The 18849-nt window shown below is 40.1% G+C and overlaps 1 protein-coding gene across 1 annotated transcript in view; it reads left to right on the forward strand.

The window, feature by feature from the left end:
* The window catches only part of LOC122813892 (gastrula zinc finger protein XlCGF26.1-like), a 211253-nt gene that overhangs the window by 108780 nt on the left and 83624 nt on the right, over nucleotides 1-18849 (forward strand). The window lies entirely within an intron of this gene.

Raw genomic sequence — 18849 nt, forward strand, 5'->3', positions numbered from 1 at the left:
TCAGCTGATATATTAGCTATTCATCACTTTTTAAATATTCTTTTTTCTTTTCAATTTTTAAATGTTTTTTTCCTTACTGCACACCATCTTTGACAAACTGTTTTTTTTATGAAGAAGCCACACCATGAGTATTTTTTTCTCTGATAGGTGCTTGGTGTCCCTTTTTCTCCTCTTGCACCCCAAGGAATCCATCCATCACCATCTTTTCTTGTGGTGGCATTACATTAATTTTTGTTTCTAATTTATCAGCATATGACCTGGTAGACGTCTGTGGTCCATTTTGCAGATACCAGGGAAGCATTAGCTTTGTTAAATTAATTGCTCAAAATCACATGGTATGGAATTGCAGAAGGCCTGAAAGATGCAGTTTATTTGCAGCTTAAAAAATTATTTATAGTGTTGTGTACAGTTGTTCTTCATAACAATCCAAATTGGGCTTCATTTTTAAGATGTACTTTTACAACCCTCCATGTTAAAGGTGCCTCCAGTTTTAGATCACAGTTTGTCACTAGCCCCTCTTTATTGTCTTCATATTTTATCCATCTTCTGTTAGTGATAATTTAGTTGTTTATTATGTAGGTATTTCAGTAACCACACTTACTTTTTACCATTTTCGTGTATGAAATTGGTTAACAATAATAGCTCAGAAACTCACAGTAACTAAATGCATTATAACGATACAGAATAGAGATAACAGTATGGGCTCACTTTTGAAATTTTGGGAATCACAATGCCGAGTCCTGATAGACCAAAGCCAAAAGAATGGAAATGAAGGAGAGGAGGGAATATTCAACATTCTTCTTTTTTAAATTCTTTTTTTGTATGAGGGCAAGCCTCTGCACTCCCTGATGTGATTGGCAAACCCCCTACACCCTCAGAACTTTTATATACCAAATCATAGATCACCATATCTAGGATTTAAAATAAAGTCTGACTTTTGACCATTCATTCTCCACATTATGGGACTCATCATTCTGAGCCATGATCACTGAAATGGTTACCAGCAGTATGGCAAAACCATGGCAGGCAAGTTGGCATACAAAACATATGCACTCTATAACTTCAGCAACATCTAAACCATCTCTGCGGTAGTATTATCTCACCATGACAGACCAGTGCTTCTCATCGAGGAATGCACACATTACAGAGAAAGTTGCAGCAACAGTGAGATTTTATTGCTGCTATCACATAAAGTATCCTACAGCATGTAAGGGCATAGTAATTAATGCAGTCACAACTGATGGACAGGAGCTTAAAAAGGCAGTATAACAGACACCCCCCAAAATGCCAACAGAGGAGGAGAAGGCTATGAGCCATCACATTCAAAGATATCCCTGAGACTGTAAATATGTGTTGTATAGCACGAATCTCTGAGAAGGCCAAGATGCACCTTCTGAACAAGTGATACTTTTATCAGATGATGTAACAAAGGAGAAAAGGCATTACCCAGAGGGATGGACAGCCATCCCAAACCTAAAAGACTACAACTTAACTTGTTTCCCTGCAGCTACAACACACAGATTTCTTTATAAGCCGGAACATTGCCCATCCCTTAGCAACTTAATACAACCCTACTCCCAAAAACAGAATTTTATTCTCTAGAGAAAAATCACTAATCACTATAACCAAATCATCTAATACTGCAGGTAACTCTCTATATTCAAATAGTGTAGCTAAACCATGGAACAACATTCCACTGCCACAGAAATCCTTTCAGAATGCAAACTCATTTAACATGCAATTAAAGTTTCACTTATCAAATAAACTGATCTTCTCCTGTACATCTCCAGGGTAAATGCCGTGGTTTTCTTTAGCTTGCCATATTGTCCAGCCATTTCTGTTAATTCGGAATAGTATGCCATACAACCAGACTTCACCAATATCTGAATAGTTTTACTAGCATCTTGCAGATATTTACATAGTTTTGTGACACTGCTCACCCCACATCTATACTTCGAATATAAACCTTATGATAGCCTGTGATGCCCACCAATATGTGTCATCCCCATCAAGTATCCTGAATCCTCACCACTGACACTGAAGAGGGATGTGTACTTGGAATGCAAATGGATATACTCATTTTTTTCAGATGCAGACCTCTCTGCATCAAATACAATTTCCCTTAGGAGCACACAGGGAACACACTCAGTCCGAGATCTGAATGTCTCTTTATTTGTCTCCCTACAGGTCCCCAGTAAGGGTCCTCACTGGTACAGCTGTAGGGTTAGGGCCTCAGCTGAGTGTCCAAGCCAAGTCCTCCAGCACCCTCTCTGTAAATCCAGTGCTTTGTGTTCCTGCCCCAAGTTGCTGACACACACACTCTTTATGATTTAATTTTCACACACACACACACACACACACACACACACACACACACACACACACACACACACACACACACACACACACACACACACACACACACACACACACGCACTCTCACACCTGGGAAAGGCTGGCACAGATTACCTGTTTTGCCAACTATGCCCAGACTATAAGGTAGATTCACTGCCATCAGGCTGTACTATAACCCTCTTAAAAGAGTATTCAATTATACTGCATAATATTAATACTAATATGTTTAACAAGACAGTTACACCTTCTAGAGTGACCCACACAGTGTCACCAAATAAATATAAGCACTCTCAAAAGGTAAGTACTTTCTATAAGGATCAGCCACAATAAAAGTTTTGAATATATTTAATAATAAGTAATAAAAGTAAATGAAAATACTGAATATATATTCACAGTAAACCACAGAGTTATACTGAATATATATTCACAGTAAACCACAGAGTTCAGATACAGGAAATATTAAAAAGAACATTGATGGGCAGATTCAGACAAATAAAGAAAAAAAATATCTAAACTAAGCTTCACTATATTCCTGACTGAATCTAACAGAATTTTGCTGTTCCCTAGTTGTTACTTACTACCTCAAGGCAAGATAGTTTGGGTGAGGGACTTTCTAGTCAGGCTTCACAAACAGAATACTCAATACTCTGAGATTTCTCTTTGTGACATCTAAAGTATAATTTCCAAGAGGGTAGGCAGAATAACCTCATCTGGTCCCCTGACTCTAGGTTCTCACATTATTCCCCTTTGAAGCTGAGACAGGAAATTAGCACAGATGGCCACAATACACATCCAAATGTTTCTGGCAGTACCTGGGGCCTCCCTGCTTTTCACTGAGCTAATGGATAAAGGCTCCTCCCCAGACCCAATGTCTCTGATCCTATTCAGCACTGTGGGGTACCTTTTAATGGTTGAACAGCTCATTTACATTTCCCTTATTTTTCTTAAAGTTAACCTCTGCTGTGCCAGTATCCTGTATTAAAACTTATACTTTTAATTCATCTACAGTAATACATGTACATTTCTCTTTATTTCAGCAGAGTGCACTGTTGACAAGCAACACAAGCAAAGCTCACAAATACATTTTAAGCACAAGCATCTGTACAAAATCAGTTTGATATACAAATAATATATAGTTCTAATACATCTGTAACACAAGCATCTTGCATAGATCAATTTTATATTCAAAGGACATATCATTCTTTATAAAACTCCAGCTGGCACTTGCCCATGTCATCACAACCCCCCCCCGAAGAAAGATTCAAGCTAGTTTTTCAAAGTGACCCTTGAGAAACAAGGCTTGAGAGAAATAAGCCTATCTGGGAACATGTTACCCCATTCTCTGTCTTGTCAGCCTGTCTGTGTTGGCATTGCTGACCCTACTATAGTATTGTACTGTCATGTCATATCAGGAAGCAACTCGGTGCACGTACAGCAACTGCATGGCTATGAAGTCAGCACATCAAATCACAAATGTAGCCAGAAGAAAAGGTGGAAATCAAAAGATTTTAATGTAAAAATCACATAACTAGGTAGAGGGTAGTAAGCCTAACTACCTGTCCCAAACTGGTTTCGGCTGTAATAACCTTCTTCAGTGAGTAAACATAAGTCAATAAAAACCATTCACACACACACACACACACACACACACACACACACACATATATATATATATATATATATATATATATTATCACAAAGACAGTTCATTGGTGCATTAAAATTGATCATTAAGCCCAGGTGGGAACAAAGCCCCTAATTTAATAATCCATTTGCATTCCTTAAAGTTAAGTAAATCATGCCATCCTGATTTATCCCTACATTTTCCTACAATGCAATCAATAACAGTAAAATAAAATGATGCAGAGTTATGTTTACATACATGTTTATACAGAGCATTATTAGGACGCTAATTCCTAATATCACTAAGATGCTCCCCAATCCTGAGACAAAAAGGCCTAGAAGTTTGTCCCACATAGAATGAGGAGCATGTACATGTGACTAAGTAGATGACCCACTCTGTACTACAGTTAGCCCAGAAGTTAATGTTGAAAACTTCTGACGTATTACGACTACTGAATTCCCTTGTATGTTGAACCCTGTTGCAATAAGTACAGTGGCCACATGGTATGCACCCCAACACTGGGCCACCTCTGAGTGTACGTTGAGTGTGAACAATAGAACTAGGTCCCACCCTCTTGTAATGGCTAAAAAGGGAACCCAATGTACGTCCTCTCCTAAATGAGAAAGAGCATCTGTCACCCAAAAAAGGGTGTAATCTCTCGTCAGACATAAGAATGTTCCAATGTCTATTGATGATATTCATGAACCCACGTGTATTGCGTCCATATGTGGTCACGAGACGAACCAGAGGATTAGATAATCTTTTTGTTTGTCCTTGTATTGTAACAAGTGAGTACTATCTTGATTGGAAGCCCAGTGACAGGCAGTGCTGACAGTACCAGAAGGGTAACCTCTCTCACGAAACCGGTGTATTAAGTCATCCCTGGTATTTTCAAATGTTTGCTGGCTTGAACAGATCCTTTTGACTCCGAGGAATTGTGATTTAGGGATATTCCGGATGATATGTAGGGGGTGAAAGCTTGTTGCATGTAAAAGTGAGTTGTATTCGGAGAATTTCCTGAAAACCCAGGTAGCTAGGGTATCATCAGGATTCCTGCTAACCTCAACATCAAGGAAAACAATTCTTGATTTATGGAAATCTAGTTTAAACTCAATTCCCCATACATTGTCATTGAGATAGCCAATAAATTAATGTAAGTAAGTTTTATCCGACTTCCACACCACCCAACAATTATCCAGATATCGCCTCCAAATGTCTAATTCATCAATATATAAATTATGACTAGAGTCATAAATGATAGCCTCCTCAATATAAGCCATAAATAGGTCAGCATAAATGGGTGTGAAAGAGGCACCCATTGCTGTACCTTTGACCAGCCAAAAACATTGGTCCCGGAAGTAGAATACGTTACTAGTAAGAACATAATTCAGCCAGGCATACTAAAAAAGTATTAAAGCCTGGTTGGTATCAACCAGATCTTCCCAACCAAAAATCCAAAGCCTGCAAACCTGCCCAGTGGGGAATGTTTGTGTAGAGAGAGGTTACATCCAAGGTACACACACACAACAGTCAATGGGGCTCCAATTGCATGTCAGAAATAATATCCAAGAATTGAGTTGTGTCCTGAATTCTGGCCCATACCATGAGTAGTAGTGGTTTAAGATGGTGTGTCAAATATTCGGAAAGAGGTTCAGTAATGGAACCTCACCCTGATACTATTGGTCTTCCAGGGGGACATCTAGCATCCTTATGTATTTTGGGTAGAAGGTATAAATACTATTTGCACAAAGATGAAACTAGCAACTGGTGTCTAACCGACTCCGTAATGATGCCCTCTTCCTGAGCCTTTATCAGAAAAGAATCAATTTTTGTCTTGAAATGACTAGTTGGGTCCAATGGCATGGCCATATAATACTTGTTATCACCTAATTGTCTTGCTGCTTCTTCATTATAGTTGACATAATCCTGAATCACTATTCGCCCCACCCTTATCTGCTTGTACAATAACAATTTCTTTATTGTTCTTTAGATACTCTATGCATTGTACCTCCTCTTTGGAAAGCTTGTTATAGGATACCTGAAAGTCCCTGAGGTTACAATGTAGATCCTTTAAGACATTGACCTGAAAAGTGGATACTAAATGTGACATAGGTGGAGATCTTTTGAATCTAAACTCTGAAAATTCCTGAATGGTGTCATTTTCAAAAAACAATTTTAAATTGAGTAAACGACAGAAATTGACCACATTCTTTGCTAAAATATATTCTGGAACAAAAAAGCCGGGGACAAAATTAAGGCCTTTATTAAGAACTTTAATTTATAAATCAGAGAGGTGTAGAGATGAGATGTTGTGTACATTCATACAATTCATTAGTGTTCTATCATCAGTTGTAACAGACCTTCCAAACCCACCACATATTTGGTGTTTTTTATGCTTCCTCTCCCCTTGTCTGTACCTGAACCCAAAGGGCGTGACAAACTCCTTCTTTTGGGATCAGGTGAGGCATCTGTGTGGTTGTCCTCCCCTTCAGTATTGGAGGACGTCTCATCCCCAGATGTGTAACTCAATGACTCCGAGCTATGTTTCAAAATGGATTTGAGGGCTGAAGGCTTATTGCTCGGAAGCCTAAACATGAAATTCCTAGGCATATCAATGCCTGCAATCCAAAGCTCCACCTTAATAACTTGCCATTTTGCTGGCTGGCTCTATGTAGCCATGTTAAAGGATTGTGGTTGGTAACTACAGTGAATTTCTTTCCATACAGATAAGGCTGAAGTTTCTGCTGTGCCTGTACTATGGCTAGATGTTCCTTTTTCTGCAGCTGCATAGCATTCCTCCCTGGGTTGGAGTCTATGACTGATATATATGACTGGATACTCTTCTCCCTCTGAGGAAACCTGGCTAAGTAATGCCCCCAACCCATGGTTTGAAGCATCCACATGCACAACAAATTCTTTGCTATAACCTGGACTGGCAAACACAGGAGGTCCTCCCAAAGCTCCTTTAAGCTTCTGGAATGGCTGCTCACATGCTGGAGTCCACAGTACCTTATCTGGCCTGTTTTTCCTTGTCAGAACTGTGAGATGAGCAGCTATGGTACTATAACTGGGGACAAACTTTCTATAGTACTTTGCCATCCCTAAGAATGCTCTCACCTGCATTTTGGTAACAGGGGAAGGCCATGCCTGATTGACTTCCACTTTGGCAGGTTCTGGCCTGATCTTACCACTCCACACTCTATGTCCCAGGTAGGAGACGTCTGCCATACCCACCTGACACTTACTGGGCTTAATGGTCAACCCTGCCCTCTGCAGTCTGCCCAGCACCTCCCTGACATGCTGAAGGTGGTCTTCCCTGGAATGGCTGTAGATGGCAATATCAGCTAGGTGAGCAAAGGCATAATCTCCTGCTCCTGATAGGATATGATATACCAGCCTCTGAAAAGTTGCTGGGGCATTTTTCATCCCAAAGGGCATCTTTATGAACTCATACAAGCTAAAAGAAGTCACAAAGACTGACCTCTCTATAGCATTGGGAGTCAAGGGCACCTGACAGTAGCCCTTGGTAAGATCAATAGTAGTCAGATACTTAGCCCCACCCAGCTACTCTAGTGTTTCATCTGACCTAGGCAGGGGGTAAGCATCTGAATGTGTGTGACTATTTAGTTTCTTGTAGTCCACAAAGAACCTGGTGCTGCCAGCCTTCTTTGGTACCAGCACCTCTGGGGAGGCTCAGGGACTGCTGGACTCCTGGATTAGTCCCAGTTCCAACATCTCCTGTATCTCGTCATTCAGAGTCTGTCTGGCTCACTCAGGCACCCTGTAAGTGGCCTGCTTAATAGGCCTTTAGGGTCCTGTATCCACATGGTGCTGCACCAGGTGGGTGCACCCTGGTTTCCCAGTGAACATGTCCCCAAACTCCTGTAACACTGCTCAGATCACTTGAACCTGGGTAGGGGATAGCTGCTGGGACATTGCTACTCCTTCCACTAAGGTGTTAGTCTGAATCTCACTAAGGAGATCAGTCACCAAACCCCCACAGACTCCTCCTGCCATCCACTTAAAATATTTAGCAAAAGGGCTTCTCTATCATGGTAAGGCTTCATTGTGTTAACATGGTACAGTTTGTGCCCCTGCCTCCTGCCTAACATTCCTACCATGTAGGTAACATCACTGAGCTTCCTTACCACTTTGAAGGGTCCTTCCCAAGCTGCCTGCAGCTTGTTGTGTATGACAGGAATGAGAACCATTACCTGCTGCCCTACAGCATACTCTCTGGCTCGAGCATTCCTGTCATCCCAGACCTTTTTCTACTCTTTGGATCCTTCCAGGCTCTCATGGGCCAAGGAATTCCCTCAGCCTCATCCTGAGGTTTAGGACATATGCCACAACAGACTCCTTGTGTGATTCACACTCACCCTCCCACTCATCACAAATCAAATCCAGCTTTACTGGAAAGGCACACCAAGACTCTGCCACAGTTTGCTTGTATTTTGTATTACTTTATTGCCTTTTTTCTAATTTGTATACTGTGATTTGTTTTCTTTACACTGTGTTTTACTTGTATTCTACTTTTAACTGCATATTAAAACTTTAAAAGAGACCACAGCTCTGTCTCTTGCGAGTCAGACAGAAAATTTCCCCACCCTTCCACCCTGTTACTATTGTGTTCTTAAACACCACTGTCTTTCTAGTTGCCTTCCCCTTATGTTAATTTGACCATAGATCTCATTTTCTCTCTGCTTTTACTGGCTAGTGTGAGTAAGCACACAACTATCATTTTGTGAAATCACTCTCCTTCAACTATTTAAATTTATTGGCCATCCTACTGTATTCCATAGTACCAGAGTACAAATGTGCCCACCCCTTTCAAAATATCTTGCTCTTTTAAAAATAATTACTCTCCACTAAAACTCAACTTTTTAGACAGGTAAAACTTAAGATACCCACTTTCATATCTAACTGCTTAGTGCACTCTGCAGTGTTCAGGATAAACCTTTTTTCATCTTAAATTTAAGCATCTATTGCAAGACCACCAGTTATGGTAGAGCCCACATTCTGCCTCTCAGTAGTCATCCTGGGATTAGTGCTTCTGTTTTCTCCTGATGAGAGAAGGAGTACATTGACATTATTTCCTGTTGACGGCTGATCACCAGAAAGCCTAATAACTGCTTTATAGGTGACAGCTTGGAATCTCTGCTTATATTCTGACCTGGTGAGAGTAGGAGCAGAGTGTATTGATTCCTGACTCTTTCTGGTTGGAGGGTGTGTCTGTGCTTAATGTACCTGATTGATCTGGTTGCTATTTGTGGCGTCTAACAAGCCTACAGACCTTTGCATAATCTGGGGCAAGACTGTGAATTACCATACAGGCTGTGGCCTGCTTTTTTTCTTGGGATTGGTGTTAACATTTTGCTTCTGGTGAGAGAATAATTAAAGTAGTATTGTATTACAATGCAGTGAAACTGTGGTAAGACCTGCATTAGTAGTAGCCAGACAGTAGCCATTCATGCAACTCCCCTCTTTTCATCATTCTTGACAAGCTAATTCTTTATTTTTCAGTAAGTACTGCTTGATTACTTTCTAACTTCAGAATATCTGCCTAAATACTTCATCCTTAAATTGTCAGGGTCTGCATATTAGTATATACAAGTGTTTGGCAGTGCTCTGTACAGACTCAGACACCTTGAGTGACATTTTTCCTGTAAAAGCATAATTGAAATTTTTCCAATATCTAGTTGCACACAGGACATCTAGTTTGCAGTGACAAGCACTGTCCACATAGTTGCAAACTGGATACTCCTGACAGTGATTGATATTCTCACTCCAACAGTCTAATCAATAAAAAAGGGTCTGTTGCCATGGATATGAACTTTCCTACTGTCTCCGTTACCAGCTTGGTGGATATGGGCATCCTGAGGTAATGTAGAAACTGCTTCATGTTTACTGACAACCAGTTACTTCTCAAGCAAACTGATATGGTATGTGAGAGATGTATTTACACAATGTCACTAGAGACAAAGTTCTCACATAAAAGTACTCCTAATGTCATTAAGGTTGTCAGTAGTACACATGCTGCACCCATCATGTCTAATTCAAAGCAGACATATAGACCCACATATACTGAGGCACTTACATGTAACCTTCCTAAACCAGAAAGACATCCTAGACAAAGTCCCCATAAGAAATACCCTCAGCAGCCCCAAACGCACTCTTTCAAAACACCCACATTAACACATAGAGCTACATTACATAGAGCCTCTTGCTCTAAGCCCATAAGGTCAGTCACCACACAATCCAACATTATAGTCACTGGAGACTCATTGTGAGACACACTGATGTCTCTCTCACCAGCCTGAGTAAGGAAAAAGTTAGTCAGTTGCTTATCAGGGGCTAGGATCTGCCACATTATGCATGCATTCAGGTCATTGGATCACAATTTCCAGTATGACTCAGTCATAGTCCATGTGGGAGTAAATGACCTGAAATGTATCTCCCTAAACTATATGAAGAGAGACATCATAGAGCTCTTGGAATATGTGTCTCAGGCTGGTATGAGCCTAGCACTGAGAAGCATTTTACCTTCTCCAAGGATGATGCCACAATACGAACCAAAGATGATTGACTTTAATAATTGGCTTAGTTTCTGGTGTCATTCTAAGGGGGGTGCAATATTTGTCAGCATGGAAGGAGATGGTCAACAGACCAAGCTGCTTTGCCAGGGATGGTCTGCACCTCTCCCCTCTAGGCTTTTGAATATTAGCTAAAACATTGTCTACCCCATAGTGCCTTATTTAAGCAATGCCAAACTAGAAGTACTTCCAACATAGCAAATCAAAACCAAGAAAATCTAAAGCGATTACTGCTAAATGCTAGGAGCCGAAACAAAACAAAACTCCACTGTCTGGAAGCTCTCTTTACCCAAGGGAATGCTGATGTCTGTGTGGTCTCTGAGATGTGGTTTAAAGATATGGACAGCACACCAGCAGTGCAGGGTTATAATGCCTTCCACACATTTAGACCAGCTACTTCACAGGCAGGGACTAAAGGTGGAGGTGTCTCTATTTACATCAAAAATAAATATACTTCAAGGCTGGTCAAACAGGACAATGGACTTGAGATGCTCCATGTTCAAATCACCATAGGTAAAATCCAATACCACTTCCTTGCAAGCTATAGATCTCCCTGTATGACCCAGCAAACCCATACCATGTATTTTAACTTATTAGAAGCATTGACTATCCAACCCAATACCATATTCATAAGTGATTTTAATTACCCCACTATTAACCGGGAATCCTATACAACATCAAACGTACATGCACAGAGAAGCCAGGATTTTGTAAACACAAACTCCCTGGACCAGATATTCAGTACAGCAACCAGGGGTGCAACCATACTGGATCTGGTCCTCACTAATATGGGAGTGTGCTGCACACCCCATACTGTAATGCCTTCCTTGGTAAGATCAGACCACAAAATGGTCTCCTTTGAAGTAAAAATAAAACCTGGACCCCCAGCTAAACTGGGAATATTCAGGAACTATTTTAAGCATACCTCCCAACCATCCCAAATTATGTGGTTTTTACTGAGTTTTGGGGTTCAAATAATGGGGTGCCATGATTCCCGAGTGGCACCACTTCATTTCTGATTTTTTTTTTCTCTTTTTTATTATGTTTTTCCCTTTTGAGCTGACGTCATCACATGCGCGATGACGTCAGCTCCATCAGAGCTACCAGCCTGTCGGAATTGAGCTCAAGGGCTCACATTTCCGACTACCAAGGGTTGCTGTTCAAATTATCTGCGAGTGGGAATTCTGGCTGTGGCTCGGCTTCTGCGAGTGGGAACTCATCTGTTATCTTCTGGCTGAATGATCCAGGGAAGGTTTGTGAGCAGCGAGAAGTGGTCCTGGGTACTGCTCTGTCTGACAAAGTAGGAAACATCAAACATGTTTTATTTTGGCTGTGAGCAGGATGAAAGGTGTGTGTGTGTGTGTGTGTGTGTGTGTGTGTGTGTGTGTGTGTGTGTGTGTGTGTGTGTGTGTGTGTGTGTGTGTGTGTGTGTGTGTGTATGAGGTGTTAAAGGGCAGTTGGTTTGGTTTAGTTTGGGATAGGTATAATTTGGGTTGTTAGCATTGCTTTTTTGTACTACAGTGTTACTTGTAGTTTGAGGAGGATGATTTACTTGTGGCTGTTTTCATGCGATACTGATTAGATTTTGGTTCACAATTTTGTATTATCAGGTTTGATTTTTTTGTTGTCTTCAGTTGTGGCTTGTTTGCCACTTCATTTTGTTATTATAAATCCATATGTGGCACTGGCTAGATTTTGTACTTTGAGTAGCTGGGGAAGTTAGCAGGATCACTAACTCGCTTGCAGTTTACATACAAGAAAAACACTGGAGTATGACAGAATGAACTAGAAGCTTATTATCAGAATGGCTTTGGAAGAATGCTCCATGTGACAGCCACCCTTTGCACAAAAAATGTTTCTTTGCTTTGCCTTAAATCTTCCTCTGTGTTCATAAACTGTGATTACTTATCTTATTACACTTCGTAGCCTTAAGGAAGGTTTTGAAATGAATATATTACAAAGCACTTTGCTGGAAATGCAATTATGATTTCAATAGCCAAATATGTATCACATGCTGCCTTCAGTTTTTCTCACCCCTTCCCAGTCAGTACTCACTCTTTCATGAAAAATGGCACAGTTTATGACTATTTTTATCAAGCAAGGAAGACCAAAACTGGAAGAAATTTCAAAAGGTGACCATGGATTATTGCAAAAAAAAAAAAAAAATAGAAATAAAAAGAAAAAAATATGCACACAGCATTTATGTTCTGACCTTGATAACACTAGGGGTTCCCAACTTTTGAGAACATGTGGTGACGTAAGTACTGGCACAAAGACTTGCATGTCTTTAGAAGCTCCAGCAAGGTGCCATTTTTATTTGGCATACAATTATGTATGAAAACATGTTTAAAGTGCATTGTATCTATAAAAATGCTGATAGTATGACCCCTATTGTAGGATGAAGCTACAAAGAAGCTGGCCCACAGAACATCCTAGCAACTAGCAAGTATAAGTTTAGCAACATAATGTAGTGACAATGTACATTTGCTGGTAACAGCTGAGTGTGACAGTGGGAGGGTAGATAAACATGAAGCCGGATAAAGGGGCCATGAGCTGTCAAAGGAATCAACATCTGTGTAACTTTTGTTCTGTTTGAGAGTAATTGTATATCAGACAAACCCAAAAACTGTTGAAACCAAAAACTTGAAACAGCTGCAGGAAAACGGGTCAAATAGTACTGCTGTACCTGACCAACTTTTCTTTTCACCTGTATCCAAATATCCACAGCCACAGATAGTAGACGATCGAAATATGTATTGTGTAGGCTTTGGTTTATTCCATCCAATGGCATTGCATATATATATATATATATATATATATATATATATATATATATATATATATATATATATGAAAATGTACAAAAATGCACAAAAATGCACAACTTTGGAATTTTTAAAAAAAGTCATTGTGTCCAAAGTTGTGTTGTACCTTTAAAGGTACGTGATGTCATGAATGGTATAAAAAGAAGGAAGGGGTGGAGTATAAGATGTTTGAAAAAGTTTTCGAATTTTAGGAAACGAAAAGCGTTTTATTTTTGTTGTTTTTAATTAACCAAAGTCTATTGGAGTTGGTATCGCTTAAAATAAATATCTTTATATTGAAGCAACATGTGGTTGTGGATATTTGGATACAGGTGAAAAGAAATGTTGGTCAGGTACAGCAGTACTACTTGACCCGTTTTCCTGCAGCTGTTTCAAGTAATTGTATATCAGTCAGCATGTTTCATTCTAAAGTACCTGAATAGGAACATATTGATTTGCAGTCAGAACCTGTTGTTGTCTGTGGGGACCATGTGTTACAGAGAGTTGTATGCTGTAGGTTAAAGCTAAACTGACAACTTGGCATATTTGATAGGAGGTGGTGTTAAGTAAATGAAAGAGTATTAAAAATCATTTCAGTGCTGAGCTAAAGGCACTTTTAGGCCTTTCGCTTTTGATGTCCATGGTACAACTTTTAAAGAACATCTCAGCTATCTCTAATTTAGACCAAGTAGTGAGACATGTTTAAGGCTGTTGTCCTCTGCTGTTAGGGTGAAAGTAGGGTGCAGTGCTTTTGTGGCACTCAGCAGAAGCTAGTGGGAAGATAACTTTCTTATGACTGGGAGACTTGCAAGCAGTATATATAATACAAATGATGCATTTCACGTTTTGCATTATTTGTGAAATAATGCTAATAAAATACAATTTCTGTGCAATGATTCAGTGATCATACTGGAAGCTGGATAATCCTTTGATAGGAAAAGAGAATGAATCAACATTTTCGGCAACTTCACTAAAAATGCAGATTCCACTAGAAAGGTTCCTGAAAGGTTCTTTTCTTCTTAACCCCAAGGTGCAACAGCCCCAGAGTTGATTTTAAGTATAGGGCAGAGGAGCATGGAAGCACAATTACTGACCGCATCTTTGAACATTTTTTTTAACTCAACCTGCATTTGATGAAAGCACTTTTATGTAGTTAATCTAGACCCTTCCCACTCTTGGTATTCTAGTATCCTTTGCAGTTCAATTGCAGAATAGCATTTCCTGGATAAAAAAAATATCTGTGAAAATTAGTTTTGTGTCTCATTTAATGCTATGAATAGTTTATATTTTTACAATTAAGTACATTGTTTTCATTGCTGCTATTGGAAGCTTCAGCCTGACTCATTCCACTAAAGCACCCCTCCATGTAGGTCTTCAGACTTTAACACATACTTTTATTTTCTTTTGTATAGTTTCTCTCAAATTAGAAAACATATTTTTCAGGAAGTAACCACCATTTAGCTTGTCTAGTCTGGTCAGTATCCACCCTAATAGATAGACAGTAGTTTCTCAATAATGTGTACCCCAAATCTTATTTCCTATGTATTTTTGAATTCTGATTGGTTTTCTTGAGGTTGGCAAGGAATAAAAACATTGCAATGCATCTACACCCTTCTCACCAAAGACGTACTTCTTCACATCATCATTCTCATTGTAAAAGTGGTTCCTCTTGGATTTTAAATCCTTTGTTGCATTTAACTTATTCAAACTATTAGTGATGCATCATATTTGGAATTAAACTTGAACACTGTTTTAACTGAAAATGTTAAAATAGAGCACAACAATAGATATAACATGTCTATGTTCAAAGACGAAACAGAAAACATGTAAAAGGCAAATGAGACAAATTATAAGCAGTATTAACATATAGTTTAGCACAGAAGGCACCACAGGCAACAGTTTAACTGAGAATAAAAAAAAATATCCCTCTGTCACTGAGAGACCTTAAAACTACCCTGCTTAACACCGGTCAGCCATTGTTTGTGTCATTTAATTAACCATTAAAATATCAGATGCTGGAGAAATGGTAATTAAAATAAGTATAAAAATATTAGCAGTTAATCATAAATAGAATCAAACTTAACTTGGGACACTATTGCTACAGGTTAGTAAGTCACAAAATGCAGTGTTAAGGTATGTAGGGAGGAGGAGTATGGTCTTCCTTGGCAAGATGAAGATCAGCTAACCAAAAAATGTGCAGCACTGTAGAATATGTCTAGCTAGCAGTCCTGTAACCCTTCCTGCACACAAATGTCTACTGCTGATAACATGCTCCCCACTGGAAGCAAACATGGTTGACCATTTGAATAAGTTAATGTTTATACCTTAATGCAGAAATGTGTTAACATAACTGCAAGATATTAAATGCCTCATGATCATATTTTGTCTGATGTATAGCTTGCATTTAAAAGTTGGTATCTCACAATTCCATCAGAGTGGGTGGGGTTATACAATTATGTATGCAAATTTTATGTTAATCAGTATACAGATTTGTACCTATTTTTCTGGGCCTTTGTCCAGATTTTTGATGTTTTCGGGTTGAGAGGTATGATTCTAAGGCTAACCTCCTGCTATTAAGTGAGAACCTGGCAAAATTTCAAGCCCCTATAAACACTGAGACACTTCTGCCTATGCAGACCTGTTCACAGAAACCCTGTGCATGTTAATAGCTGCATAGACGCAGCTGTATCCACCAGGAAGAAGCACAGAGCTAACTAAAAAAACAAGCCACCCTGGTGGAATCACAAAATTAATTGGATGTATAACAGGAGGAAGAAAATCATGGCAAAAAGTAGGAGGTGCAGCAACCAGCAGGATAAAAGCACTTTCATTAAACTAAACAAACAACTCAGAGGACAAATAAAGTCTACCAAAGACAAATTTGAGGTAAGTTTGGGCTTTCAGTCCAAGGACAACCACAAAGCATTCTTTAGCTATGTCCCCACAATTGTGTGCAGAGCTGATTGTAAACGGAGCCACCTATACTAAGACAGAAGGTATAGCAAACCTCCTGGCTGATGAATTCAGCTCCAACTTTACTCCTCTCTCCCCTTCAAATTTCCCTCAGGAAATATCATCAAATATAACTTCCCCTACTATCACTAGGGAACAGGTCATTAATGCTCTCCTCAGACCAGGAAAACTGTATCAATGTGCCCAGACAACATCCCAGGATGCCTTCTAAATAGCATAAAACATGACCTATCAGGACTTCTGGAATTACTATTTAACTGTAGCCTCCAAACAGGCTTCATGCCTCTGGAATGTAGAAAGGCAACAGTCATCCCTCTGCACAAAGGTGGACCATCTACAGACCCTAAAAACTACAGACCCATAAGTCTCACTAGTCTTATATGTAAAGCCATGGAAAGAATTATCATGGAGATGATCAATAGAGGTATAGTAAACCTCCAGACACTGGACCCCAACCCAGTTTGTTTTTGTCAAGGGCAGATCATGCCTACTCAACCTGGTGGACTTCTTTGAGAAGGTCATCAAAGCAATGGATTAGGGCAAAATTGTTCACACTACGTACCTTGACCTGGCCAGGGCATTTGACACAATACCCGACCCAGGCATTGTTGACAAACTCAAGAGGTTAGGTACAAACTTGTATGTCACCCGGTGGATAGCCAACTGGTTCACAGACAGGACCCAGGAAGTTAGAATTGGGAAGTCCACCTCTACAAAGAGGCCAGTCACAAGTGGAGTCCCTTTGGGGTCAGTCCTTGGACTGCTCCTTTTTGGCATTTACTTCTCAGAAGTCAAGGCCAATGTCATTGGTCTCTGGCTGACTAAATTTGCAGATGATTGCAAATCAGGGTCTGTCACTGAATCTCACACTGACACAAAAGTTCTCCAGGAGGGGCTGACATAAACAAACAACTGGTGTCAGAGTCATGGACTAAAACTAAATGCCAAGAAAGACATAATAGTATCCTTTGGGAAGTCATCCATCCTTAGTAACTATCATATTGACAAAACACCCTTAGAGTTGACCCAGTAGTCAGGGACTTAGGGACACACACAGGTAGTAATCTAGCCTTTGATCATCATGTGCTTATAGTGGTGAGTAAATCATTCTGTATTGTGCAACTTATAAACAAAGGTATGGCATCTGAGTCCAAGGAAGTCATTGTTCCACTGTAGTTGGCATTCATTAGACCTATCATTGTGTACAATGCCCGTTTGGTATGTACCTAACCAGGCATATCCAACAACTGGAATGTCCACAGAGGTTCCTCACTAAAAGAATACAGGGCATAAGTAATATGTCCTATGCAGACCACCTCAAGGCCCTATCCTTGTATTCTGTCTCCTACAGGCTTTTGAGGGGAGATCAATGCCTGGCATACAAGGCATTGTCAGACCCCAGTCTGATGGACCACCTGCATATCCACAAAACAAACAGTACCAGAATTACCCATTCTAAAGATTTAAATCTTGCCTGTGGTATAAATAGGACTTGCTGGAGAGATAGGTATGTATCCCAGAGACGACCCCATCTATGGAACAGGGTCCCCATCCATGTGAAGCAGAGCTCCTCCCTAAGCCAATTCAAGTGCAACATGGACAGTTGGATGGGAAACCAGAAATTCATCCCTGGTTTGGCACCTATGTCTCTGATGCAAACAAGTAACCTGTAAATTGTTCATCGCCCATGCTCATGCCCTTGTGGTCATTAGTCTAGTAAACACCTATGAACCTATGAACTTATAAAGGCTCCCTCACCCTGTGCCCATACAGCAGCTCAAATGGTGAAAACCTGTGGATTCCTGGGGCACCTCTCTGTAAGCAAACAATGGGAGGGGCAAATATTTGTCCCACTCCCTCTTAAACTGGTCTGCAAATGCCCATAGCATTGTCTTTAGTGTAGAGTTTAATCTCTCCACAAGACCATTAGTCTGGGGGTGGTCTTTACGTGCTTCACCCCACAGTGCTCCCACAGACAAGCCAGGCATTCTGACATGAAAATGACACATCTATCAGTCAATATTTCTTTTGGAAAACCTACCCTGCTGAAAATCCTTTGGCAAAGGATTTGCCACCTTCTCTGCCTTGATGGAGGACAGAGCCACTGTCTCAGGGTAATCTACTACCACTAGGATATACTACTTCTCTGTGGAACTTTGGCTACTCAGAGGTCCCATAATACCCATAGCTACCCTCTGAAATGGCTCTTCTGTCACAGGCAAAGGCATCAAAGGAGCTTTGATGTTGATTTTGGCACTGCTTACAGGTCCTGCAGTATTGCATCACTGGCAATCCCAGACCAATAAAAGTTCTGCATAATACGTCTCTTAGTATACTTTATGCCCATATAAAGGGAATGTCATGAGGCTATGGTTAAAAGTGCCAGATAGGCTGTATTACCTCACATTCTAGCCCTCCCTCAGGGGTCCACTCTCTGTACAATTACCCTTTGTTCCAGTGTACAGAATCCCCTTTTCCTTGAGAATCAGGTCCCTCCCTA

The sequence above is a fragment of the Protopterus annectens genome, chromosome 10.part0 (assembly GCF_019279795.1).
Source record: "Protopterus annectens isolate FY-2018-M chromosome 10.part0, PAN1.0, whole genome shotgun sequence".
NCBI lineage: Eukaryota > Metazoa > Chordata > Ceratodontiformes > Protopteridae > Protopterus > Protopterus annectens.